Here is a 27,393-nt window from a genome sequence, read left to right as displayed (position 1 = left end):
TTACCTTTCAAGGTGTTTGTGATTCTCTGATGAACCAACCTCCCCAGACTTGCCTCTTTGGAGTCGGTAGGCCCACAAGATACTGAAACATCACTGGACAGGTTGGTTCTGAGATTCTTGGGTTTTAAATACAGATGATCTCCTATCGCTTTTCTGAGCCCCTTAATTTGATCTCCTGTCTGTTTCACAAAAAAATGATATAGAGAAGGGGAGGACCCCTGATTTAGAAGGGCAGCAATCCTCCCCACATTCATGACTCACTTTTTCTTTTAAAGAGAGGTGGTTGAGGTTTTAGCTAATAGTGGTATTGTTTCTCCTTGACAGAGAAAGAAGCCTCATTTCAGTTTATCTTGGGTCTCAGTGATAGCGTGTATGTGTGTGTGTGTGTGTGTGTGTGTATGTGTGTACATATGTAAAACAGATGTTTGTATATATAATAGATGTGTATGTATAACAGATGTGTGTGTATATATATATGTGTGTGTGTGTGTGTGTGTGTATGGGAAGTGGTTGTTGTATGTATACATGTACTAAAAGTGTCTGTCCCTAGAGTTGTGGTTGTTGCCTGATTTTATGGCATTAGTGTCTCCTGGCATCTCAGCTGAGGATTTCCCGCTCTAGATTTCAATCTGACCCCCCACCCCCACCCCGTGACTCTTCGGGCAAGAACAATGGTGGGTACAGGTAGACTGGACACCAGGGCCGACTTAGATGGGGATCCCTTATTAAGTATGCACAAAAGGGTAATTTTGACATTACATCCTTCATTACAACATTTCATCTCTTTATTAAAAGAACAGGGCAAACTAAGTCTGTGATATCCTTTAACACCTTTTTCTGTTTCCCTTCACTTTCCTTCTTATTTCAAATTAGTTCTGGTCTTAGAGTCAAGACTATTCCCAGCGACTGGGCACTAAGAGCTGACTTATCTGTGTGGGGTCAAGGCTTTTCTGAGTTGCTCCTCTCTATTTCCTAATCACACTCCCTCAACTCTCCCCCCATTTATTTGTTCCCGCCTGGCCTTCTGGTCTCCTCCACTCCACCCTTCACTCCTTAAAAGCAAGACCCTCCCAGGCCGTTCTATATAAAATAACAATCCCTTACCTCCCCTTCCTCAGCACACCATTCTCCTTTCCTGCTCAATTTTTTTGGTGTCACCACTCTCTTTGTTAGTTTAATTATTGTCTAGCTGGCTCCACTAGAAACTGAAATCCGTAAGGATAGGAATTTCCATACATATTGTTTACCACTGCGTCCGTAGTCCCTAGAAGACTACTCGATGCACAGTCTTTGCTGAAAAAATGTTTGTTAAATGAATGAAATGTGGGGGGAGGCGAAATTCTTAAAGTACTCCAGAAGCAAAGGAAAAAGAAACAACATAGATAGAAGCTTAGCATCTCCCCTTCTGCTGCTGGCGTTTTAGCCCTCCCAGATCCCACCTTCTAAGAAGTGGGACCAGAATCTGTGTTAGACAAATAGGTTAAGGACAAAAAGGCAGGGGGCATGTTATAAGGTCTCCTGTAACCGGGAAATATAGGGTTATGGCTGGGGATGATAAATAGCCCCGGAACTGTGGCTCTCCAGCTTTTTTTCTCAGCTTCTACAGTACTTCTTGGCTTCATTCTTCTGGTGTCCTCACATAACAGAGGACATGGCTTTTGGGAGCTCTCCAATAGTATCTTTAGGGGCACCTGACTGGTTTAGTCAGTAGAACACGGGACTCTTGATCTTGGGGTGGTGAGTTCAAGCCCCATGTTAGACATAGAGCTTAAAATTAATTAATTAGTTAATTAATTAAAAAATAGTACCTTTATAGCTCTCAATCAAGGGGGAAAGAAAGAATATTTTTCTCACCATCTGCATATAAAATTCTAGAAAGCAACTCCATTTAGTCTAACTTGGACAACTCTTCCAACTAGGGTCTAGAACCGTCCAAGCTCCTCTGCTTGCGACGCGACAGGCCAGTAAGTCGAGAGGCAACATGTTGGGGTAGGAAAGTGACTTTGTGTGGAAAGCCAGCACACCGAGGAGATTGAAGACTATTGTCCGCCAAAACCATTTCTCCTCAGTGTGAAACTAAAGCTTCTTTAACGTCAGCAAAAAAGAGAAGTAGGAGAGGATTGAGTCAATAGGTGACTGACGTCCGAGGAAGGTCATGTGACTTCTTTTTCCTTGGTCAGTTGATCTTTGGGTACAGGGATCTGGTCATGTTGTTCCTGTAAAATCTTAGACATAACATAGTCATATCTGTATGTACTTCCTTCTCTCCCCAAGAGAGGAACGTTTAGGGCAAAAAAGCAGTTTTTACAAATCTTGGCTGTAAGCAAAATTCCTTCAGTGATTAACATGCCTACGTGGAGGGCCCATCAGAAGCTTCTAAGCTGTAGGTCCCAGCACCAAGGGAAAGAGAAGCAATGTGAAGTCAGACATGTTAAGTTTCTCCCCATTACAGACCTAAGCTCCAGGAAATCAGGAACATTTTCACTTTTGCTCACTGCTGAATTTCAAGATCTTAGATTACTGCATAGTGCAAAGAAGGTGCTCAATAATTATTGAAGGGATGAATGACTTACTGTGACAGGAGCAAGATGCTAACTGGCAGCTTTACTGTAAACAGATGAAATGAGGCAGCTATTGTTACCCCCATCCCCACCCCCATCAAAAATATTGAATAGATCAAGAGAGGGAAGGGTGCTGGACCATTAGAACATTAGGTGAATACCTTGGAGTCTTAAAGTCTTAATAGTTATTTTTTCAATCAGAAGTAGTAATTTTCTATTTCAATCTTAAGAGTCTCTTTCTGGGAAAGCTTTGATTGAAGGGGTTAAGGAATAGGGCTGAAAGGAACCATGGTCATCTTCTAGGTACTAGCAAGGTGGGACAAAATGCCATTTTTCTGGGGGCGCCTGGGTAGCTCAGTGTGTTAAAGCCTCTGCCTTTCGCTCAGGTCATGATCCCAGAGTCCTGGGATCGAGCCCCGCATCGGGCTCTCTGCTTGGCGGGGAGCCTGCTTCCTCCTCTCTCTCTCTCTGCCTGCCTCTCTCCCTACTTGTGATCTCTGTCTGTCAAATAAATAAATAAAATCTTTAAAAAAAAAAAAGAAAGAAAAAAAAAGAATCAGAGGCAAAATGCCATTTTTCTGGTTACAAAATTTTTGCAGAAATAAAAGGATTAAATATGTGAAGGGACTAAAGGATGGATACATATGCCCACTTACATTATTTTAGAAGTTGGTTAACGATATCACACTTGATTTTTAAAAATTTAAAAGTAGAAAAGAATATGCATAGTACATTTTCATAGATTAAAAGAAGGGAATGTCCTTCGTGGGCAACTCGCAACATTTACTAAAAATCTCTACAATTGTTTGTATTTTTTGATCAGTGAGACTAGTTTTTCTAAAAAATCTCTCCCAAGGAAATAATAAGAAATGTGCAAAAAATTATGTCAAGTCACAATTATAGTTACTTATAATAGGAAAAAAAACCCATAACTGCTTAAAAAACCAGGAATTAGCTAACCTATGGTATATTCATCTACAGAATAAGACAAAAATGTTTTAGAACACCAATAACATAGAAAATTATTCCCGGTATACTGTTAATTAAAAAAAGCATGACTGGAGATCATGATGTGTAGCATGATTCCAATTTTATTTTTAAAAAATCCTATCATTTGAACAGTATGGTTCTCTGGACATAAAGGATTAAATTATCCCTGGTGGATTTTATTTTCTTCTTTGTACTTTTCAGTGAATTTTGAGTTTGTATAGTGAAGACATATTTCTTTTGAAACAACATTAAACATAAAAATACCTTAACATTTTTTTGTTTGTAATTTTCCCAATATTCTTTGTATATAGGGCTTAAATAGCTAAGCAATCTTATGAAGTTCTCCTAGTTATATCTGACATGCTGAAATTTACACTGAGGCATTTGGAAATGCATGTGTCCTGTGGATCTTTTCTTTTTTCTGGCTGGAGAAATTTGGTCCTGCAGCTTTTGTTTCTACCGTAAGTGCGCACGTTTCCACTTTTCAAATGATCTGCACTGAAATTCCCTGTAAGAAAAAAGTGTCTAGGAGTTATTGCAGAGAATCCACAGTAAACATTTCTGGATGTGAGCCTTTAAATGTAATAGACATGTGGATTTGCTTTCCCTTGTATAATCTACCACCAATGGGATGCTAGCAAGCCCTGTGAGCAACTCAAGGGCAGGATCAGTGCATAGAATTAGAACAATGTGGGAGGAATGGAAAAGGTGATTTCAAGAGGACTGCCTAATTAAAGGAATAGCAGAATGGTGTGAGGCAGGTGGGAAATCGGGAACATTTCTTGTTCTCATGCAAACAGGTTTGGCGGGGGGGAGACAGAAAATAAATAGAAGCTGAAACAAATAATCCACTGTATTATGAAGATGTATTCCTAAATCTATCTTAAGTGGCTGAAGGGATTCCACAGGTCCAAGATGGTTTACTCTTTAATTCAAGCCAGAGAGAACACTTGATATTGCTACTGATCCGTGTGTGTGTTTACTGTTTTGTTCTTAAAGAAAGTACAACTTTTATTTTAGATTGTTTTGTTGATGTTAATGGTTCTGCATTTGTGTTACAAAAGGTTGACAGAAAAATATGTTGTTTGCCTTGAGAGGAACAAAGCAGTCAGGGAAAAATTATAGGGAAGGATTAGTCACTCAAAAAGGAACATAGATTTAAATAAGTAAGAGATGCAACAAAAATATTAAGGGTTTTAATCATCTTAGTTTTGCAAGAATTTACCATAGTTTCAGCAAGAAAGCTCAAACTTAAGACAAATTTGTTTAAAATAAGTTTCCTGTGGATAACTACCTTAAAGAAACAATGATATGGGAAGACTACTTTGCTCAGAATAGTTGACAAGTTGGAAAACTTTGTAGTTCTACTAATAGAGCAATGGTTATATACTTTGTCATATAGCCACTGGTTGTAATAGGATAAAAATATTAAAATGATGGTTATGAACACTCGCAGTAGCATATAAGTATTTATGCCCTAATGGTAGTACTATATGTAGATACAGATAGGTAGCATATTTAAACAATTAACGGAAGGAAACACTCCAGTATATGCTCCCATTCCATTATTTTCATTTCATATCACTTAGGATAGGTGTGTTTTAGTCTTCATTTTCCAAAATTTCTATACTGTGATTGTATGAAAAATAAATTTTAGGGGCCCATAGGTGGCTCACTCATTGAGTGTCTGCCTTCGGCTCAGGTCATGATCCTAGGGTCCTGGGATTGAGTCCCGCATTGGGGTCCCTGCTCAGTGGCAAACCGGCTTCTCCCTCTACCACTCCCTGTGCCTGTGTTCCCTCTCTTGCTGTCTCTCTCTCTGTCAAATAAATAAATAAAAACTTTAAAGAAAATGAATAAATTTTTTAAAATTTATTCATGTTCGGAGCACCTGGGTGACTCAGTCAGTAGAGTGTCCAACTCTTGATTTCAGCTTGGGTCATGATCTCTGAGTCATGGGATTAAGCCCCGTGTCAGGCTCCATGCTGGGCATGGGGCCTACTCGGGATTCTCTCTCCCTCTCCCTGTGCCCTTCCATCCCCCATTCCTCAGAAAGATTCACTCATGCTCATCCTAAGATTAAAAAACAAAAAGAAAAAAAACCCGCACAAACTACTCTGAGTCAGCTCTCTCCGAGAATCCTTCTAAGAGTAAGGTGACCTCATGTTAATTTTGTTATTTTATAAAACATGGCATAAAGTATAAAGTTTATTATATTTTTGCATTGGCATGGAATATATTGTTCCCCGGGAGTCTATGTATCTTTTAAGGCACAGACAATTCTTCCACTTAGGATTAAAGGAGGTAATGCATTTGGAAATTATTTTTTAAAAAAATTCTTGAAATGAAAGTTAATATTATCATCCACATCTCTATTATCCATGGCATAGGGTTGTGAAAACAGTGGACACATGCTCATAAATGCATATTAAATAGATCAGGGAACTCATAAGGACCAATGGCACCTGAGCCAAAAGATGGTCTTCCATGACTGCTTAAAGACTGCATAGCCATAAATGAGAGTCATATTAAAAGTTGTCTGTAGAAAAAAAAAAGTTGTCCGTAGGGGGATACAAATATCTCCCCACATCCAAATTTATATCTGCTTTAAGTTGAGTTCAAAGGAATATCAAAGGAAATTTGTATTGAAACACAAGGACTCAAAAGGCAGTCTAAGGGCGCCAAGGAAGGCTCGAGGGTTAGACCTGCTCACCTAGGTCGGGAGATTGGAGGGAAAGGGTAGTGTGGGCTCAGAGGAGCCTCAGTTCTGTAATTATTTTTATTTAACAGTACCTGGAAGAGCAAAGTCCTCTGCAGGCCAGACCCCTGAGGAAATGGCGGCCAGGTCCGTCTTCGGGGGCTCTCCCTGCTCACCAGCAAAGGCTGCAACAAAGAGTCCTCACTCTGCTAAGAATAGGATTGGGGTAACTACCTGGATAAGTCAGATCTTAATTTTTGTTCATTTGTTTAGGATAGAGAATCTTCCCTCCTTGATAGTATTTACTGGACTATTTGAAAACTCTGTCAGCTGGGTGAGGCTGAGACACCAACTGGCCTATCTGAAAAACTTAGTTTAATTACCAAATAAAAGCATACCTCACCTTAAGCAGCAAAACTATGGGTTACAAAAAGTCAAACATTTGTTGCAGAAATGACACTTTGTCAATAGATATGAGGCCACATTTCCCCTTAGCTTTTTTTTTTTTTTTCAATTTCAATATTGTTTTGAGAAGGAGAGGGCCTGCGTGTGGGAGAAGGGGCAGGGCAGTGGGAGAGAGAGAATCTCAAGTAGACTCCCCACTGAGCTCTGCAGCTGGTTGGGGGAGAGGGGCTCAATCTCAGGACCCTGAGATCATGACCTGAGCTGAAATCAAGAGTCAGATGCTCAACCCACTGAGCCACCCAGGTGCCCCACATTTCCCCCTTAGCAACCAAATTGATTGCCTGTAGAAATTCCAGAATACTTAACGTTTTCTCTGGGATTCCCCGGGAAATGCTCATAGTACAGAAATCGGTCAGAGCTGTTGCCACTTCAGCCACCTAACTGCTGCTCTCTGTCCTCTGCCAGGTCATTTCCTGCCGACTCCTCTGAATGCCGCTGTTTCCATGGATCTTGTCTGTCTGTAGCTGGATGCCTCTTGACTATTCTTCCCCAGGAGGGCACAGTCACATCCTTTAATCCCCCCATAATTGCCTGTTAGATGGTCTGAAGCTTTATGAAGGTCTGGGGGATTCGGAAGGAAGTAACAGCAAAGAGAAAGCAAAAAGAATTTTAGTTATGGGAGCCTTCAAAGCCCCTCCATGAGCTCATCGACAAGGTGTGTCTCTTTCCCCAACTCCCCTTCCGGTGAAGCCCGCAGCCTGCACTTAACCAACCCCAGGGCCATGCCCTCAAGCACATCTTTTTTACTCCCCAAACCTAAAGCACCCCAAAATCCATGTTTCCCCATCTCCTTCAAGGACAGTAGGGATATTCACTCCCTAAAAGAGAAGAGGCCACAGGAATAAGGTTTTTGTGGTATCTCTTTTGATCAGATGGGGCCCCCAAGGTGGGGGCGACCCACCCAGTTGGGTGCAAGCCAGCGAGTGGCAGGGTCAGTGAAAGAACTCACCCAAGGCAGAGCAAAGGAGATACAAGTTTATTGACTACACTGCAAGGGAGCGGTGGGCAGGACAGCAAACGAGAGACTGTGAGGAGGGGCGGGTGAGGGGCCACAGTTACAAGCAGAGGGAAGGAATATGGGGAATATACGGAATTTTCCTTCTTGGTAATCTGAGAAACTGTGCCTGGTTGTAATCGGTTAGGGCCTGTGGCTATTTCAAGGTGAGTGGCTTCATGAGCCTGTTTGCGTTCAACTCTATGGTCGCTGTGGGCCCTTTAACCTTGATCAAGTTTCCATGGCTCCAGACTGTTGTCTTAAAAGCAGCCTCTTTAATTTTCTTTGAAGGCTCTAGAATACATCAGAACTCTGAAGTTTAACAGCATACATTTTCCTAATTCAGGGTATTTCACTGTTTATGACACCAAATGTGGCATAAAGCGCCCAGGCCCAGGACGGACTGTGCCAATCTCAGCCTGTTCTTGTTTACGATCTCTGTGGCCTGGGAGGGTGAGGGGACTTCAGGACCCCACACAGCCCTCTCTCTGAGGCTGGCTCTTCCATCCCATCTCTGTGCCACATGTGCTCATGTATATGAATGGGACGTTAAAATGCCACACTTAGGAAGAAACATTTCTCTGTTGGCTATATAAACTGTAGAAGCCTAGATCTCTTTTTTAAAAAAATCTACCCAATTTACATTTCTAAATAGAACCTTTGGCTTCAGATGGAACAGAGTGCACGTGGGTTTGCATTCTAGTTGTTCCCTGGGGGCTATAGGTGAATATCGCCTAAACCTAGGACCCTCTCAAGTGGTTTTTCACAGAACAGGGGCATTTACCCCTCAAAGCAAACCCAAGCCACCATCCTTGAAGAGAGAATCTGCCTGCAACTTTTCCAGCTTGAAAATAAAACATAATAAAGAAAAGCTATGAAGAAAGACTAGCCTTACCAGATATTGAAATGCATAATAAAGTTAGAGTAATTAAATCAGCTTATAATCAAGGTAGAAGTAGCAATTCAATAAAACAGATTAGAGTCTAGAAATAACCTGCATATGTTTTGAATTTGACATGTAGGATAGTATTTGGAATTAAAACACCAAAATTAGATTATGTAATAAATTGTATTTGGGCAACTGGAAATTTGGGAACAATATATAGTTGGTTCTTTACTCATGTCTTACACCAAAATAAATTCCAAACGATTAAAACATTTACACTGAAAGAATTAAGTAATAATTGTGTTGGAAGAAAATACTAGTAATTTAAAAAAGAATTTGGAGTGGAGTAGCACTTGGGGTCTGACATAAAACCCAGATGTTATGTTATGTTTTAAAACATTTGGAAACTTCAGTATTATAATCATGCTGTAAACCAAGTATGAACAACTCAAAGGATGAAGTAGGGAAAAAATGTGAATATATATGATAAAGACATAGTAATTTCATATATATATGGATGTATTCTTACAGATCAAGAAAAGTAAATGAACAATCCAAAAGAAAATGGCTGAAGGATATGAATAAGAAATTCACGAAGGAAATGTGTTTCTGGGTATGTATCTGTTTGTACAAATAGGGCATTATAAATGCACACTGAGGATTTATAATGAGTGGGTATATTCCCAATTTTATTCATAATTAAAGAAATGAAAATTTAGTTAGACAATAAAATACAACTTTCAGCTACTGGCGAATACTGCGTGTTGGCAAGGATGTGGGAAAGCCAACATTTGACTTTCCATTATTATTGTTGAGAGACCAATATGATTTCATCTGTCTAAATTTACAACGTGCGTACTTTTTAAGCCAAGAATTCCACTTCTAAGATATGCTTGCTCAGGTTCACAAAGATGTATGTACAAATAATTTAACTGCAGCATGGTTTGTAATAACAAACAACTGGAAGTTACCTAATGACCACTAAAGAGAGGACTCATTAAATTATGGTCTGCCCAAACAATATTCAGTTCTTACGAAGAATGAATTAGATCTGAGTAGATTTGCTGAGTATACGGCATGGAAAAATGTCCAAATATATTAAGTTAAAAAAGCAAGTGATGAAACAGTACTCTCTGTGTGATTCCCTGTGAATATTTTTAAAAGTATTACATACAGATTCCATTGCATATGCATAAATCACTTCTTGAAGGATATAAGATAAACGGTGCAGTGTGGTTACTTGTGGCCAGGGCACATGGTGGGGGGTGCGGGAGAGGAATTTTACTTTTCACAGCATACTACTCTGTATAATGGAAGATTTTATTCTGACTATGTAATATTTTTACAATAGATATCAAATGTAATCTTTGGGAACGATCTTGGCTAGGGCAGCAAATTATATGTGGGAGGTGTAGGTGTTTGTGTTTGCCTTGGAGGCTGAGGAAGCCAGATGGGGTAAGGAGCACACGTGATCATTCCGGAAAGGACTTCTTTACCCCTTGCGGTCCTAAGGAATGCAGTGTCACTGAGCACCTTTGGTCTGCCCTGCGGGGAAATGGGAAAGTCGCCAAGGAACGTTATTCCCATCTTTCCTCCTCCCTCCCTTTCCCTCACCGCAGCTCTGCCCTGCTGTGGTGTGGTGCAGAGGGTGCCCCCTTCTCTGGGCTCCATGGGGACCACCCTGGGTTTGGCACCAGCCTGTCACTGTACCCCACGTCACACCCCCCCCCCCCCCTTAAAAAAGGAGATGGTACAGGAGAGTAGCCGTTGTAACTGAGGAGACTCAGCCAGACTTCCTCTACTAGGCTCCAGCATTAAGGTTCTGGAACAGAAAGAAGTATCCCATGTCTAATTACTATAAATGTGCTTGTGCATTAGAAAACATTAGAGTCGCTTAATGGCAACAGCTTGCGAGCTGCTCAGGGCGTATTAGGAAAAGCGCAAAGTCTTTGATGTAGCCTGCACTTGTTATCACTGTGGAAAGAACTCTGGAGTTTGATGACTCTTGAGTGTTTTTGTCATTCCTCTTTCCCCTTTCTTCTCTGGGAAACCAGACATCATCCTTACAGCTCAGTTTTTGTAACTGCCTGAGGAGATAGCTGCTGAATATTCTCTCAACTTTATTTCCTTTTCTTCTGTACCCAAAGCAGCATTTAGGCTTCAGTCAATGGTGTGGCAGTGACAGGATTCTCAGGACAAGATGGGAAGCTAAGGACCTGGAGAGTTGATTATCAATAGGTCACTGCCCTCCAGGAAAAGCTGGAGAGAAGCTCAGTTTGACTTCTCCCGAGAGGAGGGCACTCTGCGCTCACTGGACACACAGGGTAGCCGCATCTTGCATGCACATTCTCAGTCCAGGGTATGTCCTTGAGAATCCACTCCCCCTGGTTGCAGTAACGTGTTTGAGGTGCAGAGCTCCCAGTGGGTGGGGAAATGCTGGGGTGGATAAGCCAGATGCTGTGTGTGTTAGGAGGTGGGCATGTGTGTGGGCTTGGGAGAGGGAAAACTGAGACCGAGTATATTAGTTCTTCTTTGGGCTCTGGTTCAGGAGGCTCCCTGCTGCAGATGGCTTGTTGGGAAAGAGTAGATTCTTAGTCCCTCTCCATGTGATGCTGGGATACACCTGCATGGTCACATGGTAGAGTGGGCACGGGCACGCGTGCGTGTGTGCACGTGTGTGTGTGAGGGAGAGAGGGAGAGAGGAACAGATGGGGAAAGAAAGTGACAGAACTAGAGATACTCTGAGAAAGATAGAGGTCTAGGCTATATGTGAATTAATTCAGACAGATGAATTTTTGCCATATATTTGTCAAGTAAGAGCTTACATTTTTTGCGAACTCTATGAATTAGGGTCTAAGCTAACTTCTGATAAAGTTGTTTATATTTGTTTCTGGAATCAAGGAGTGTTCTCCAAACCATCTTACTGGTAATTGTACTATTCTTGGTGACAGTAGTGTTAGAGCCAAGGAATTCACAACATCTGCCTCCCACCTATCCAGCCCCATCTCCCATCCTCCCTGGAATTTTCTCTGGGAAAGCTCATGAGCTCCAAATGGAGCTCATGGAGAGTAAATGGCCAAAACCGCATGTTTGGCAGTTGGTTTCGGGCTTGAGGTCTCAGTCCATAGAACTCCAGTAAAGTCAACAGGACTGTATGAGCCCAGTGTTTCAGTTCCCTCCCAGCTAGTCACACCCAGTCCATCAGCTGCCAGCTGCCCAGGAATGGAAGGACAGGGAGAGAGAGAAGGAGAGACTATGGGAAAAATGCAATTATTTCCAACCCGGTGCCTGAGATGGCCTCAAAGCTGCATCTGGGGATGTGCGTTCAGGCTTGGCTATTGGCAGAGAAGAGGAAGTAGAGCGGCTCAGAAAACAAGCCTGGGGTCCACTTTCCACTCCAGCTGCATGCCTGAGAGCAGGCAAGGAAAGCCACTTCTAAGTGCATCCCACTCCCAAGTGAGCATTCCCCTTACAGTGACCCTGCCTCATTGTGAAAATGGCCCCCTCTGTATCCTGGAGTCTGACAACCAGACCAGTTCAGACAGTCACCCCTGCCTTCAGTGGCGTTTTCCATGGGAAGGGGAAGAGACCAAGAAGCCTGTGTGTGGCTGGGTGAAGGGAGTAGAAGAAGCAGCTTCTAGAATTTGAAGCTTCTGGAAAAACTTAGAAATCACCTAGTCCCATCCATACGGTTTTGAGTTGAGGGAATTTATTTTAAATGGGGTGAATTCTGGCAGCAGGACCAGGATTAGAGCCAGCGACTTTAGCCTGGACGTTTTCAGTTATCCTAAACCACTTGCGTAAGTGAGAGACACTGAGGTAAGTGCAAATCTCGGGAGACAGAGCTCAGTTGGGAAATCGGGTGCTGCTCAGGTCCACCTCCCCCCACCCCCCGGGGACCCACCATAAAAACAAATATCCCACCAACTGACAGACTCTCCCATGGTTTGATAATCATGACACTTGCTTTTATGATACAAATTTATTTATATATGTGTGTGTATATATATATGTATATATATATATTTTTTTTTTTTAACCTGAGCACATCACTTAGTCCTAGACATTGTAGAGAAGAACTGTTAATAAGTGAGAGCTAACGATGGGTATTTTTCTTTTTAGTTTGGGCTTCCAGGTCATGCCCATTGAAATATGTAAGAAACCAACTACTGCATGAAATGTGGTGGTTTTAAAAGCTTACAACCGCCTTTTCACAAACTACTGTCCTTATTTAGCAGGCCCGTGGAGATGGAGAAGGTAGGATCCTCCCTACCTAATGACTGTTCTTCAGAATAATTTCATAAAAATAGACCTAGTGCAGCCCAATTATTTCTACTCTTGTCTGAAAAGCAAGTGAAGGGTCTGAAACTTGCCTTCAGGAACCAGCTCCAGGGGTGGAATTAGCATTGCTGTGGTTCTCTTTATATTTCTGATTACGAAGCCTATTTATGAAAATACCCAGAGAAGGTTTTGGAGGAAAAGCCATGAGCTAGGAGATGATGGTGAGTGAGTAAGGAAAACTTGCTCTGTGTAAACAGTTGAGCTGCCATTGGACCCACGATACAAACACGACAAAATCATTATAAGTGGAGACTCCAAAATTTCCGAGTTCTGTTAAAACCTGTTGATCTCTGGTTCGAGCAAGATCAAGATCTAGCTTATTCTTCATTTGAATGAGAAGTTGGGGTGCATCTTTATCTCAGTGGTATAGAGGGGCAATGAAGTTGTCCTCCTATATATATAACAGTATCTGTTGCTGTAAACTGGTCAAAAAATTGTATCCCACACCCCTACTCTTTCCAATTATGAAGATCTAGACTCTACCCTCTGCTTAAGTCAACAGTAGGACATGTGAAATGGTAGCATGAGAAATCTTAGATTTCTGATCTTGATCTGGGAGTTTAAGTTCGGAACTCACCACTTCCTGGATAAAGGACCTTGGGCAGGTTATCCCTTTTCTGCTAAGGTTTCCCCACTTGGAAAAAAGGGATCTGCTTTACCAGATCAAAGAATATGTGTGATGATTGTATGAGAGAGAGTGGGCATAAAAGGGCTAGTGTAGAGGTTGGCGCCTGTTAAACCCAGTAAATGCTGGTATCCTGGCTTCTGGTACATGGTATGAATTTTAAAATATTTGCCTCATTTCCCTTCCTTTTCTCCTTGCATCCAATAATCTACCTCTTAGGATGACATTGCTAATGTGTGTAATAGTCATTGTAAGCCAATTAAATGTTTTTAATCTGCAACACATCTTTTATATTTTATGACTTATTTCACCAAGTAAGCACAATTATTTTCTGTGACTAAGGAAGATTCCTTTAGTACAGGAAGAAGAATTCCTGAGTGGAACAGGGAGTCCAAGAGGCTCTTGAATGTGTTGAGATTAGAATAACACAAGCGATTGGAATCTTCAAGATATGGAAAAGTCAAGAGTTCTTTTCATTAACGGTATTTGGAAAGGCAGTCTGAGAATAACAGAAATGAGGATCCTTTGCCCAGAAACAAGCTAAGTATTTCTAGAAACTGCATACATTCTTTCATACAGTGAAATGTATTCTCTTCATGAGCATAGCACAACTGACTTTCCAACGCCATGGTGATGAGTCCTACTCTTGCCAGGGTTCATGTGGCACATTGCTAGAAGATATCAGAATTCTTTTCTGAGAGGGTCACTGACCTGTGGGGGACACAGACTGTTTAAAAGAAAAACTGGTGATCATCAAATCTGAGTTCTTTTAGTGATAAAAATATTACGTGAAATGAACCTCAGAATCAAGGAGTATTCAGCACGTTTCCATTACACTCTTTCCAACCATCTCTTCAGCATTTCCTTATAGCCAGGCATCCTGCTAGTACCTCTTGTATGTTGGTGCATATAATTCTTACAACAGGAAGATTGGGAGTGCATTATTACCTCCATTTCAAACACAAGGGAACAGAGGTTAAGAGATATTCAGATTGCAGCTTATTAATGGTGGAGCTCAGATATGAATTTACATCTAATCCCAAGGATCAAATTAACCATTATACTGCATGACTTTGCAAATGACTTTGAGGTACATGCTTTGGGCGGATGGACCTCTTTCCCTTCAACCAGTGATCAAATGCTGGTATTACAGTCAACACGTCCTGGGACAGCTACAATAGTCTTCGAAGTATAAGTTTGAGCCAACATTTCCCTTTTCTGTTATGTTTTCAGATTGCCGATCCTGCAGAAGGAATACCAGAATAAATTTGCATAAGGGTGTTACAGGTTTCCCTCAAACCAGAATGGAACCAGACTCAGAGAACTCTGTTGTTCCAAGTCATTCACTGACCAACTTTCATTCCCTGTGTTCAGTGCCTGCTCTCTGCTGGGCTTCTAGGCACCAGCAACACGTTAAGTGTGCAAGATAAATAAGGCTCCAGCTCTCCTTATATTCTGGGTTAGTTCTAGACCCTAACAGCTCTAGAATCATCCCAGCTCTCCAAAGAGAAATGGCTTTCATTAGTTCGAAACTCTGTAGTGGAGATGGTCCAATGACTTGATTGCTTTTGCAGACTACAGTGAAATTTCCTCTTTGTTCCTTGGGTCTACGGGAATACTGAAAGTTGAAAATGGAATGTTTCTATCAACAAAACCATGCTGATTGGATGTTGTGGGATAAAATGGGCTCAGGCATCCCTCATCCTTTGGGTATGCTGCTCTGTTTGTACTATTTATGACTTTGGTTGGTGCTTTTGGTATTCACTGGATTCTTTTTTTTTTTTCTTTTAAGATTTTATTTACTTGACAGACAGAGATCTCAAGTAGGCAGAGAGGCAGGCAGAGAGAGAGGGGGAAGCAGGCTCCCCGCTGAGCAGAGAACCTGATGCGGGACTCAATCCCCTGACCCCGGGATCACGACCTGAGGCAAAGGCAGAGGCCTAACCCACTGAGCCACCCAGGCGCCCCTATTCTCTGGATTCTTAAGTCATTACAACTATAAGCACAAATGGGGGCCTTAACTGTTGTTTACTCCCGCCCCCAAAAGTCAGACAAATGTGTCCAAAGTTTCTCTGCTAGACAAACATTATGATAATTATTATAAGGAATCTTTTTTTCCAGTATCAAAAAACAACATCCCCCCAAAAACAAATGGAAAACACAAACACAGGGTTTTCTGAAATCCACCTTCTCCATGAACCCTCAGATAACTTGCTGACCATTTCTTTCTTTATCTCCGAGGCCAGGAAGAGGAGGACAGTCAACATTAAACTTCTCTTCCAAGAAAGAGTTGGAATAGAGTAGTTCAGCTCAGGGATTCATTCTGAAGCTGGAAGGCTTGGATCCAAATATTTGACTCTGCCTCTAACTAGCTATGTGACTTTGGCTAGTCACTTAACCTCTCTGTGCTTCAGGGTTCTCATGTGTAAAACATGGATGATAAGAATAGTACCCATTTCATCATTTCCCTGTGAAGGTCAATGAGTAAAAACATGTAAAGCATTTAGAACGGTGCCTGGCCAGAAATGAGTGTTCAACCAAAGTTAGCTGTCATTGACTGTGGGGCCCTTTGGGCTGAGATGCCTCTGATCAGCCTGACTTTTTTCTCTGTGTCCTCTCAGACTTATACCTGTGGGTCCGTACAGTAAGACATGCACTTAAGATTAGTCTGAGAATTCTCTGACCTGCTCTATTTCTTAAACCTACAGGGAATTTTCTGCGAGAATCTCCCATCCCTAGGTTCGAGGGCGGATGGGGATGCAGGAAGGGACAGAAATGATATATGCTGTTTCTTGTTTCCAGCACTAAATGGGCCGTTGTTTCTCCAGATCCTTAAATAAATGAGCTTTATTATTTGGGGAGCAAAGTCCGGAACTAAAACATAAGCTAAGGAGCTATAAAATTTCCGTGTTGTACATAGCGGAACCAGAGGCCATTTGTTACCTTGAATTTGCCTCGGATTTAAAATATGGCAAATCTTATTTTGAAGACTGAGGTCTCTATAGGTAGGGTTTAGATAAAAAGGCTCACTTAAAATGCACAAGATATTTGCACAAGGTACTAAGGCAGCAGTATGTAACTGTATTTAAAAAATACTGCTCAGGGGCGCCTGGGTGGCTCAGTGGGTTGAGCCGCTGCCTTCGGCTCGGGTCATGATATCAGGGTCCTGGGATCGAGTCCCGCGTTGGGCTCTCTGCTCAGCGGAGAGCCTGCTTCCCTTCCTCTCTCTCTGCCTGCCTCTCTTGTGATTTCTCTCTGTCAAATAAATAAAATCTTAAAAAAAAAAAAAGAAAAAAATTACTGCTCAGGTGCCTGGGTGGCTCAGTTGGTTAAGTGATGGCCTTCGGCTCAGTTCATGATCCTGGACTCCTGGGATTGAGTCCCACATCCGGCTCTCTGCTTGGTGAGGAGTCTGCCTCTTACTCTGACCTCTCCCCTCACATGCTTTCTCTCTCAAATAAAATAAAATAAAATAAAATAAAATCTTTAAAACAAAACAAAACAACCTACTGCTCTTTTTAAATGCTCAGTAAGGCCCTAGTAAGGAATCCTTACTAACAACCTGCTAAGCACAGGTTAGCCGGAGACTCTGCAGTGTCATAGCAAGGAACTCTGCGGGCAAGGGGAGGACGGCTGTTTGAATGAACCAGAGACGTGGTTCCCTAATAAGTTTTGCAGCAGCAAGTTGCTAGTGGCTAGAATGACCATTCTGGGGACTCTGGGGGATTTCAGGAGTCTCTGTCATTCTGATTCTGATGCAGAAAGAGAAAGAATATGACATCACCATAGATAACACGATCCCCATGGGCAGATAGTGGTTTGCTTTACCCATGGCAAGAATATTTAGTGAGAACTGGCCTCCCTTTAGTTCTGTCAGCAGGAGGAGGCACCATGTGTTATAACATGTAAGCTGCTAATAGCGAGGAGGGGAGGCCTGGGCTAAGACAACCAGGTTTTTGTTTGTTTGTTTGTTTGTTTTTCTTATTTTGAGGAAATGAAAAATTTTCTAAGTTTTTTTTGTTTGTTTTGTTTTAAGATTTTATTTATTTCTTTGACAGACAGAGATCACAAGTAGGCAGAGAGGCAGGCAGAGAGAGAGAGGGAAGCAGGCTCCCTGCTGAGCAGAGAGCCCAATGCGGGGGCTCGATCTCAGGACCCTGAGATCATGACCTGAGCCGAAGGCAGAGGCTTTAACCCACTGAGCCACCCAGGCGCCCCTAAGCTAAGTTTTAATTAAGTGGTGACGGAAACAAAATTTAGTGACAAGAGTACCATGCTTTCCCAACTGTTTTTATTTCATTTCATTTCAGCTTACTTCCCATGCAACCAAGTGTTACTTTTCATCCAGTGCCTTAGTTTCCTAATAGGTAAAATGAGATTACAATGGCATGTCTTGCATGGGGTTTTTATCAGGATTATATGAACTGATAAATGAACTGATAAATGCAAAATGCTTAGAAGAGTACCTGCTTGCTCCCAGTAAGTGGTCTAGTAGAGCTGACCTTTGAACAATGTGGGGGTTAGAAGCACTGATCCCTGAGCTTCCAAAAATCCACTGTAACCTCGACTCCCCCAAAACTTAACTACTGATATCCTACTGTGGACAGGAAGCCTTACCTATAACATCATTTGTCGAGGAGCACAATTTTGTCTGTTACATTTACTAAATGCTGTATTCTTAATTAAAATAAGCTAGAGAAAATAAATTGTTAAGGGAATCACAATGAAGAAAAATACATTTTTATCAAAAAAATCTGCGTCTAAGGGGACTGCCTAGTCCAAACCCATGCTGTTCCAAGGTCAACGGTATCTGCTTTTATTTCCATTATATACTTAGGCTTCATGAGTACTGTGTTATTAGTCTAATAGTTTCTCTGGAGGGAAAAACCACCAAGAAGCATGGACAAGTGCTTCATCTCATCTTCCTCAGCAGCTTATGCCAAATGGAGAAATTCTTGGTCTGGTCAACACACCCAGAGCCAACTTGGGTCTTTGAGGAAGGGAGTAGTCTGTGTAGAGCTGATCTTTTATTTTTGAACTGATTAAGTGATAGCAAACATCTTTCATACACAAAGAAAACCCCTAACCGAATGACTTGTTTTATTTATCAGTATCACTAATCCCCACAAGGGACATGAGAAAACCATTTTAGGTTGTTACAAATACTACCTGAAATTTTAGATGAGAGTCTGAACTTTAGAAATTCAGCAGCACAATAAGGATACATGAAAAGCGTGCCTCTCCCGGATCTATAATAATTCTCTACTTATTGTTATTGGAGAGACGTATGGGTTGCACTGTTCCTGTACCATCCATCTTAAAAGAATGGTTGGCAGACTTAAAGTGATAAAAGAGCCAAAAAAAAAAAAATAGCCAAGATGTATTCTGATTAAGCAAACTGCTGAGCCATATTTTGTTTCATGGAAACAGAAAGAGGTAGGCTCTTTTCTCCTATCTCAATGTGATCCGAAATCCTTGTTTTCACCTTCTTCTCCCAGCTGCTTTGAGGTTTGGGCTCCTACCAAGAGCAGCAAAGCATAGGGAGAAGGAGTCCTCTTTTTCTCAGGAGAATGATGAGAGGGAAATAAGACAGTGAGTCAGCAGGCCAGCAGGCATCCAGCGCACGGGGAACGCTGAGTCCTGCTCACTCCCTCCTCCACCTGCTGTTCTGGCTGTCCCTGGATTAGTTTCTATTGCTCTGTGCTCTGCAACAGACTTGGCAGTGGGGTTCTGGGTTCCCCGCCCCAATCTCCCCAAATCCTTGGCACTGACTGTATTCTGTAGCCTACTGAGGAATATCAGACACTGCATGAGGAACACGGGGGACCAGAAGCATGGAACTCCCTGTACCTGGGGCCCTCTGCTAGTGCAATACAAAAGTTGACAAATGGGACCTGAAGTGTTCCCTAATAGCGATGCATTAAAATAACAGCATCAAAATATAGGTTCCTGCTACCAGTATAGAATTAAACTTATTAAACTGGTCAAGATTAATCAGAAGAGGGGGAAATAGAGGGAACTACCCAATAAGGAAGAGTTATTATCTAGTTATATATATATATATATATATATATATATATATATATATATATAGTTACTCAGCACATTTGCAATGATACAGTATGGAAAATTTGCCACTCAGACATGGGCATACCTCCTCTCGACCTTTCTCATCTGAACACAGAAAATGATTTGGATGACTATTTTTGCAGCTTTCCTAAGGATGACATAGAACATTCTAGATGCATAGGAGAGAAGTTAATTTTTGACGTACAGTAGATGCTTCAGGGCATTAGAGCTTGATTCTCTCAGGTTAAGAGAGGGTCCCATCATTTTTGCACTTCAAAGATATATCTTTTTTTTAATGTTTCAAGTTTTTATTTAAATTCTTGTTAGTTAACATATAGTGTAATGTTAGTTCCAGGAGTAGAATACAGTGATTCCTCACTTACATGTAACACCCAGTGCTCATCATGAGTGCCCTCCTTAATCCCCATCACCCATCTGGCCCATCTCTCCACTCACCTCCCCTCCAGCAATCCTCTGTTCTCTATAGTTAAGAGTCTCTTACAGTTTCCCTCTCTTTCCCTCCACTTTCCCCCACATCCATCTGTTTTGTTTCTTAAATTCCACATACGAATGAAATCATATGGTATTTTTCTTTGACTGACTTATTTTGTTTAGCATAACACCCTCTAGCTCCTCTTGCCATTTATGTCATTGCAAATGACAAGATTTCATTCTTCTTCTTTTTTTTTTTTATTCACTGAGTAGTGTTCCATTGTGTATATATACCACATCTTCTTTATCTATTCATCAGTCGATGGACATTTGGGCTCTTTCCATAATTTGGCTATTGTTGATAATGCTGCTATAAACATCAGGGTGCAGGTGGCCCTTTGATTCAGTATTTCTGCATCCTTTGAGGAAATATTTAGTAGTGCAATTGCTGGATTGTAGGGTAGTTCTAGGTTTAGCTTTTTGAGGAACTGTTTTTCAGAATGACTGCAGCAGTTTGCAGCCCCTTCTCCCTTTGCTCCCCTTTCTCTGCATCCTCGCCAACACCCTTTGTTTCCTGTGTTGTTAATTGTAGCCCTTCTGATAGGTGTGAGGTGGTATCTCATTGTGGTTTTGATTTGAATGTCCCTGATGATGAGTGATGTTGAGAGTCTTTTCCTGTGTCTGCTGGCCATCTGGATGTCTTCTTTGGAAAGATGTCTATTCATGTCTTCCACCCATTTCTTTTGGTTGTTTTAGGGTGTTGAGTTTGATAAGCTTTTTATAGATTTTGGGTACTAACCCTTTATACTAACCCTTTAAATATCTTCTCCCATTCCAAAGGTTACTTTTTAGTTTTGCTGATTGTTTCCTTTACTATGCAGAAGATTTTAATCTTGATAAAATCCCAATAGTTCATTTTTGCTTTTGTTTTCCTTGTCTCAGGAGACATATCTAGTAAGAAGTTGCTATGGCCAAGGTCAAAGAGGTTGCTGCATGTGTTGGCCTCTCAGATTTTGATGGCTTCCTGTCTCATATTTTGGTCTTTCATCTGTTTTGAGTGAATTTTTGTGTATGGTGTAAGAAAGTGGTCTAGTTTATTCTTCAGCCTGTTGCTGTCCAATTTTCCCAACACCATTTTTTGAAGAGACTCTCTTTTCTCTATAGGGTATTGTTTCCTGCTTTGTTGAAGATTAGTTGACCATTTAGTTGTGGGTCCATTTCTGGGCTTCCTATTCTTAAAGATGTATCTTTTCACAGGTAGTAACACAGACAGCCCATGGTTGGGAATGCCTGTAGTATATTTAAGGTATATGTAAGGTATATTTCCCTCATTCCCTGGCCCAGGGCAGGTTGCAGAGCTCATATAATTGTGAATTGTCATTTGTTAATTCACTCAACAAATAACTATTCATCTCTTTTCCTTTCCGAGGCATTGTGCCAAGAACAAGGGATATAATGATGAGCAAGAAACAGATACAAGCAAATAAGTGATGATCCTTGCTACATTGAGGAAAAACTCAAAGGAGCCAGGAAAGAAAGAAAAATGATGGATTTGGGAGCATGGGTGAAAGGTGTGTTGGGAGGTAGGCATACTTCCAAGAGGGATGGTTACTAAGCATACACAGACGTTGACCCCGCTTGGCTGATGCACCTATCTGGCAGGTGGTGGTATAGCCATTCAGGCAATGTTTATGCATTTATGCACAGAAAAAGAATGTTATCTCTCTGCCTCACCGGTGTTTTATAAACACAAGCAATTCCTTCTGAGGGCCGCTGCCCAGATGTTGGAAATAGCCTGGGACATAGCAAGCATGCACTCATGTTGGTTAACAACACTAATGAACAAATGAGAGGCACTTTTAGTACAATAGGATGTTGAGTTTATGGTGTCATAAACTAAATCAGTTCCACATTTTGTCTATTTATTGTTGAATTTGGGGCGGTAATAAAACACCTTCATTTTCTTCTTGATCTTATTTATTGAAATGAAAGCAATCAGAGAGACTGTAAACTCCTACGAAAGGTTGTACTTCTCTTTCTTATAAAAGGAAAAAGCCCTGCAGATTCTGACGTAGCGTGTTTTGCATGTGTGTTGACTTTAGTCTTGTTGCTTCAGTTCCGGAGGTCGTGAACTTCTGAAGTGATAACAGTATCAGACATCTATCCTTGGAATGCTTTCCAATTCCAATTTATTTTTACATTTATTCCTATAATTTATTCCTATATTTAAGGACCTTGCAATATCTTAAAGCTTTTCTTTTATCTTAAACAACTCTAAGGCTTGCGACACAATTTCCCCCTCTACTTCTGAAGGCTCTGCGCTCTGTATAAAGCCATCATTTTGACATTTCTTGAAATTACTTTAGAACAAGAAAAATCACGTATTTATTAATCTGGTAGAATGAGAGGTAAAGAATTAATTTCTAGAAGATCAAAAATTTGAGATATCGCTAAGACTGATACATGGTGGTTAATTTTAGTTGTCAGCTTGGCTAGACTATTATGCCCAGTTGTTTGGTCAAACACTAGCCTAGATGTTGTTGTGAAGGTCTTTTGTAGACGTGATTAACATTTACAGTTATGATTGATTTTAGATGAAAGAGATTGCCTTTGACAACGTGAGTAGCACTTACACAATCAGTTGAACATCTTTGGTACAGAAACTGAGCTTTTAGGAAGAAGAAGGAATTTTCTCTCAAGACTGTAACATAGAAATCCTGTCTGAACTTCCAGCCTGCTGGTCTGCTCTGTAGATTTTGGACCCAATACTATGTGTATATATGCATATACACATATGCATATATATATGTGTGTGTATGTATATATATACACACGTGTATATATATACACATGCATATATATGTATATGTATATAAACACACACACATATATATGCATATACACATATGCATATATATATGTGTGTGTATGTATATATATACACATGTGTGTATATATATACACATGTGTATATATATACACATGCATATATATGTATATGTATATAAACACACACATATATGCATATATATGTGTGTGTTTATATGTGTATATATCCTATTTTATATATTATATATTTATATATTATAAATATATTTATGTAAATATATATTTATATATTAGATAGATATATATCTTACCTCTGTTATGCATATATATCTATATATCCATAACTAGAAGCTTTCTGCTTCTGTGGGGAATCCTGATACAGAGTGTTTCATTCTCTCCTCAAATTGTGTCTCCAGTTGTACCAGGGAGAAATTGGTAACAGTTTCTAGACTTCTGCTTTATGGGATAACAGAGGGTTGAAAGCAAGCTGAGACAGTATTCCACATTTCGAGCCGCCCCCTCCCAAAAAGAAAAGAGCTTGGAGCTGGGGAGAGGAACGCTGAGCACACCCATTCATATGATTCATCGGTTCTATATTTAGCAAAACAGAAAAATACGGGGAAGATTTTGAACCTTCATAAACTCTTCTGGCTTCCTTCTGATAACACTGTATTTTATTTTATGCCGAGGAACATCCCCATCTTTATAAAGATTGTATTATGCTGTTAGCATTAGCTAGGGACCTATATGAGAGGAGTCAGGGTGGATGTCGTGTTCTCAGGGCAGGGCTATTTATTTATTTATTTATTTAACCAGAACTTTACATAATATTAAGGTAGCTGGAAGCTGTATTATTATTTCCAGAAGAATAGGAAAGACAATGTATCTCCACTGAGCTCCCGCAAATGACATTCATATGAGAACAAGTTCACACATTTAATTCTCAGTTTTGCAAAAAAAATTTTATAAATGAGGCCATGACCTCAAATTATCCTAACAGATATGCCTGTAATGTGGCACAGGTAAGTGATATGGATGGCTCAGAATAGACTTACTCGTATTGCTGTGGAAAGCACTGAAATGATGCCTTCCATAGATACTGGGTTGGGAAGACCATCCCTCTGTACAAGAAAAATAATGCTCCCCTTTAGTATTACTACTCTTAGAACAGCCTTGATCATGGATCTTAGGTGATTGAAAAAAAAGAAAGATGTACATAGAAGTTAGTTTCTGGTACCCAAAATATTCTATTGCAGTTCAATAAAGAGTGTTTATCTTATAGAGGGCATGTCATCATTTTAAACATATAAATTAGTAAAATTTTGCCTGCTAAAAATATTAAGCTATTAGCCAATGGTACATTCTTGCCACTTCCATGGGGATAATGGTGGGAATGTGTGATTATTGCTTAGGTTTGGGCTCTGAAGGTTATCAACCCAAATAATGCCCACTCCCTCTCCCAGTTTACTTCATAATCTGGAGACATCCCTATCCCATCGCTTCAATTGTAAAAGCATGCTGTACCACTAAATGAAAACTTCTGTGAGTCAGATGGACCATAACACAAAATACAAACACAGATACAAAAGTGCCACAGACACCACACTTTTTGAGGTAAAATGTGGTAGTTTTGGACTAGTTGATTGTGGCCATACCTTCTTTCGCACTCTGGGCCTCCCATCCTGCAGCAGAATTCTTGTCCCATGTTTTGTCAACCTGAATGGGCAGGGTTAGTTCTCTACTCTTTCCCTTTCTTCTTGGGATCTCTTTTCCATTCCTCTTTGTCCAAGACCAACTTTATTCCACATTTCCAAAAACATGCGTCTTACTGACTTCTCATATATGTACTGTTTCTTGATTTATACAAGCTCTAAAGAGACAACCACAGACTTCCCATAGGGGACACAACCACTACTAATTAAACCTATACCTAGTTGCTATGCTCTTACTTGATGGCTGACAACAGCATGACATATGTTGGAATTTTACTATTCTAGAGTATGAAAGATTGCTTGAGTTGTCACTCTCAACTTTGGGGGGGTGGTAAAATGATTTGCAGATAAGAATGAATAATAGAACTGAAATGGATCTCAAGGTGTCTAATTGCGCTAACTGCTTTCAGGTAGCTTCTAGACTAGCTCTGGCAAAACAAGTTTTATTTTGCCATAAACAGTCTAAATAATTGTGGGTAACTGCCAGGAAACCCAGGTTAATATGAACTCTGTGTTCAAATCTATGCTTGGGATTTACCATAGTTAATTAGTGATGTCTGCCATGGGTGAGGGCTAGGAGGGTGCGGACAGTAATGACACATTGTTTCCATGTTTTGTATAAAACCAACAAAGATGGAGAATTACTTTTTCAGTTCAAAATTACTTCAAACACTGAGAAAGTATTCCAGGTGAGAAAGGCAGGGGAAAGGAAAATTCATCTTGGTATAAATGAGGATGTTGACAAACAGCCATATTTTTTGAGTATGATAACCTTTCTGAAAAATGCTAAAATATAATAGTGCTCTTGAGATGATGATGTGGACTGAAATAGAAACTTTAAAGGCTAACAGAGTGTCATTGCCTGTTTTTCTAGCTCAGAAGAGCAAAATGCTGAGTGAAAGTGTGTAGTGAAAGAAAATTGGCCTTCTTCACAACTGAGTGAAGATGCTCTTTCTGTGTTCAGAAAACATTCTTGAAATGGACTTTTCAATGACCTAAATTTAAACATGTAAATTAAAAAAAAAAAAACCATTTTGCTGAGAACCCTATGAAACAACCATTTAGTGGGATTTTCCATTTAATAGAAAATCCATTTCCTTGTGAAAACCTAACTTATTTTTCTTGGTTCAAATATCTTCAGAAAAACTTTTTTGTTTTGTTTGGTTGGGAAATGTCGATACCCTATGCTTTGCTTAGAAATAAAACAGAAGTCCCAGTAAATTTCTTTCAGAGAAGTTAGCCTGGAAATATGATTATATTATAACGAAGGCCCAACAGAATGTCTGAAGGACTAATGAAGTCTTTGTAAATGCAATGGACTTAGAACTCCATCCCTAAAATGTGAATAGTGACAGCAATAATAATCATGACCACTTATTGAACAAGAAGCTATCATTTATTGTTAAATGCCTGCTTGCTTTCTGACATCCTTCTTTCCTTCTTTCCTCTCCCCACTGCTTCTCCTCTTAGTTCCACAAATCTTGCGTTCCTATTATGTTCCAGGAACTATACAAAGCTCAAGAAATGATGATTTAAGGGATCCAGATAGACAAGGGTACTGATTGCACAGGATTTACACTCTAGTGGGGAAAAGGTAGGTATTCATCAAGGAATGACAGTGATGTGTTGTGTCAGGATGGACTGAGAGGTCTCTTTCCCTTTTGGGGGACAAAGGGGAAATTTGAGGACTAGTAAAAGAATGATTTCAGTGTGCAACGAGTTGCTGCTTTTTATTTTTATTTATTTATTTTTTTTTTTAAATTTCATTTATTTGACAGACAGAGATCTCAAGCAGTTGGAGAGGCAGGCAGAGAGAGAGAGAGAAGGAAGAGAGGCTTCGCACTGAGCAGAGAGCCTGATGTGGGGCTTGATCCCAGGATCCTGGGACCATGACCTGAGCCGAAGGCAGAGGCTTAACCCACTGAGCCACCCAGGTGCCCCGAGTTGCTGCTTTTTAATATGAGGAAGGACAAGTGGGTCTTGACTGTGAAATGACCTGGATATTATTTTGCAAGGAATCGGGCCAGATTCATATTAACAGGAGAAATTAGACCTTTAAAAAATGTAGACAAGCTATAGGTGTCTCTAGAAAGACATTCCACCTTATATCTGTAAGTTTTATTTTGCTATAATGCACTAACTGCCAAGAAATGGATCTAGAAGTTTCCCACTCAGTTTCTCTGTAATCTACATATAGGTCTCTCTTGATTTCGGGAGGGTGGTTAAAGATGATGAGTGATATTGTGCTATTGAAGATAAACATTTTTACTAAACAAACTAGTTTGTCATGAATCTAGTATAGCTTAAAGAATTCTTATCAAAAGAGCATAATTTTGTGTTTTCTAAAGTTATATATTAATTTAAAAAACACAAAAGACTATTGCAAAATTAAAGATGAACAATCAAGTAGTTTCTTTAAAAAGAAAAAGATAATGGGCCACCTGGGTGGCTCAGTCAGTTGTGACTATTGATTTCTGCTCAGGGTATGATCTCAGGGTCCTGAGATCGAATCCTAACAGGCTGCACACTGAGCAGTGGAGGTCAGAGAGAGATTCTCTTTCCTTCTCCCCTGTCCCTCTCCCCTCTCCCTCTGTACCCCCCCACCCCACTTGCTCTCTCTTTCTCTCTCTTTTAAAAAAAAGTAAAGAAAAAGGTAATTGTTCCTAATGAAATAATCAATACATTTTGGATTAGTCCAATTTAAGAATATCCAAATATCTCAAGACATAACATGTATGTACATCTTTTGTTCTCGTGGACTTGTGTGAACTGGGATTTTTAAATAATGCCA

The sequence above is a fragment of the Meles meles genome, chromosome 13 (assembly GCF_922984935.1).
Source record: "Meles meles chromosome 13, mMelMel3.1 paternal haplotype, whole genome shotgun sequence".
Taxonomy (NCBI): Eukaryota; Metazoa; Chordata; class Mammalia; order Carnivora; family Mustelidae; genus Meles; species Meles meles.
This window is presented reverse-complemented; position numbering follows the sequence as displayed.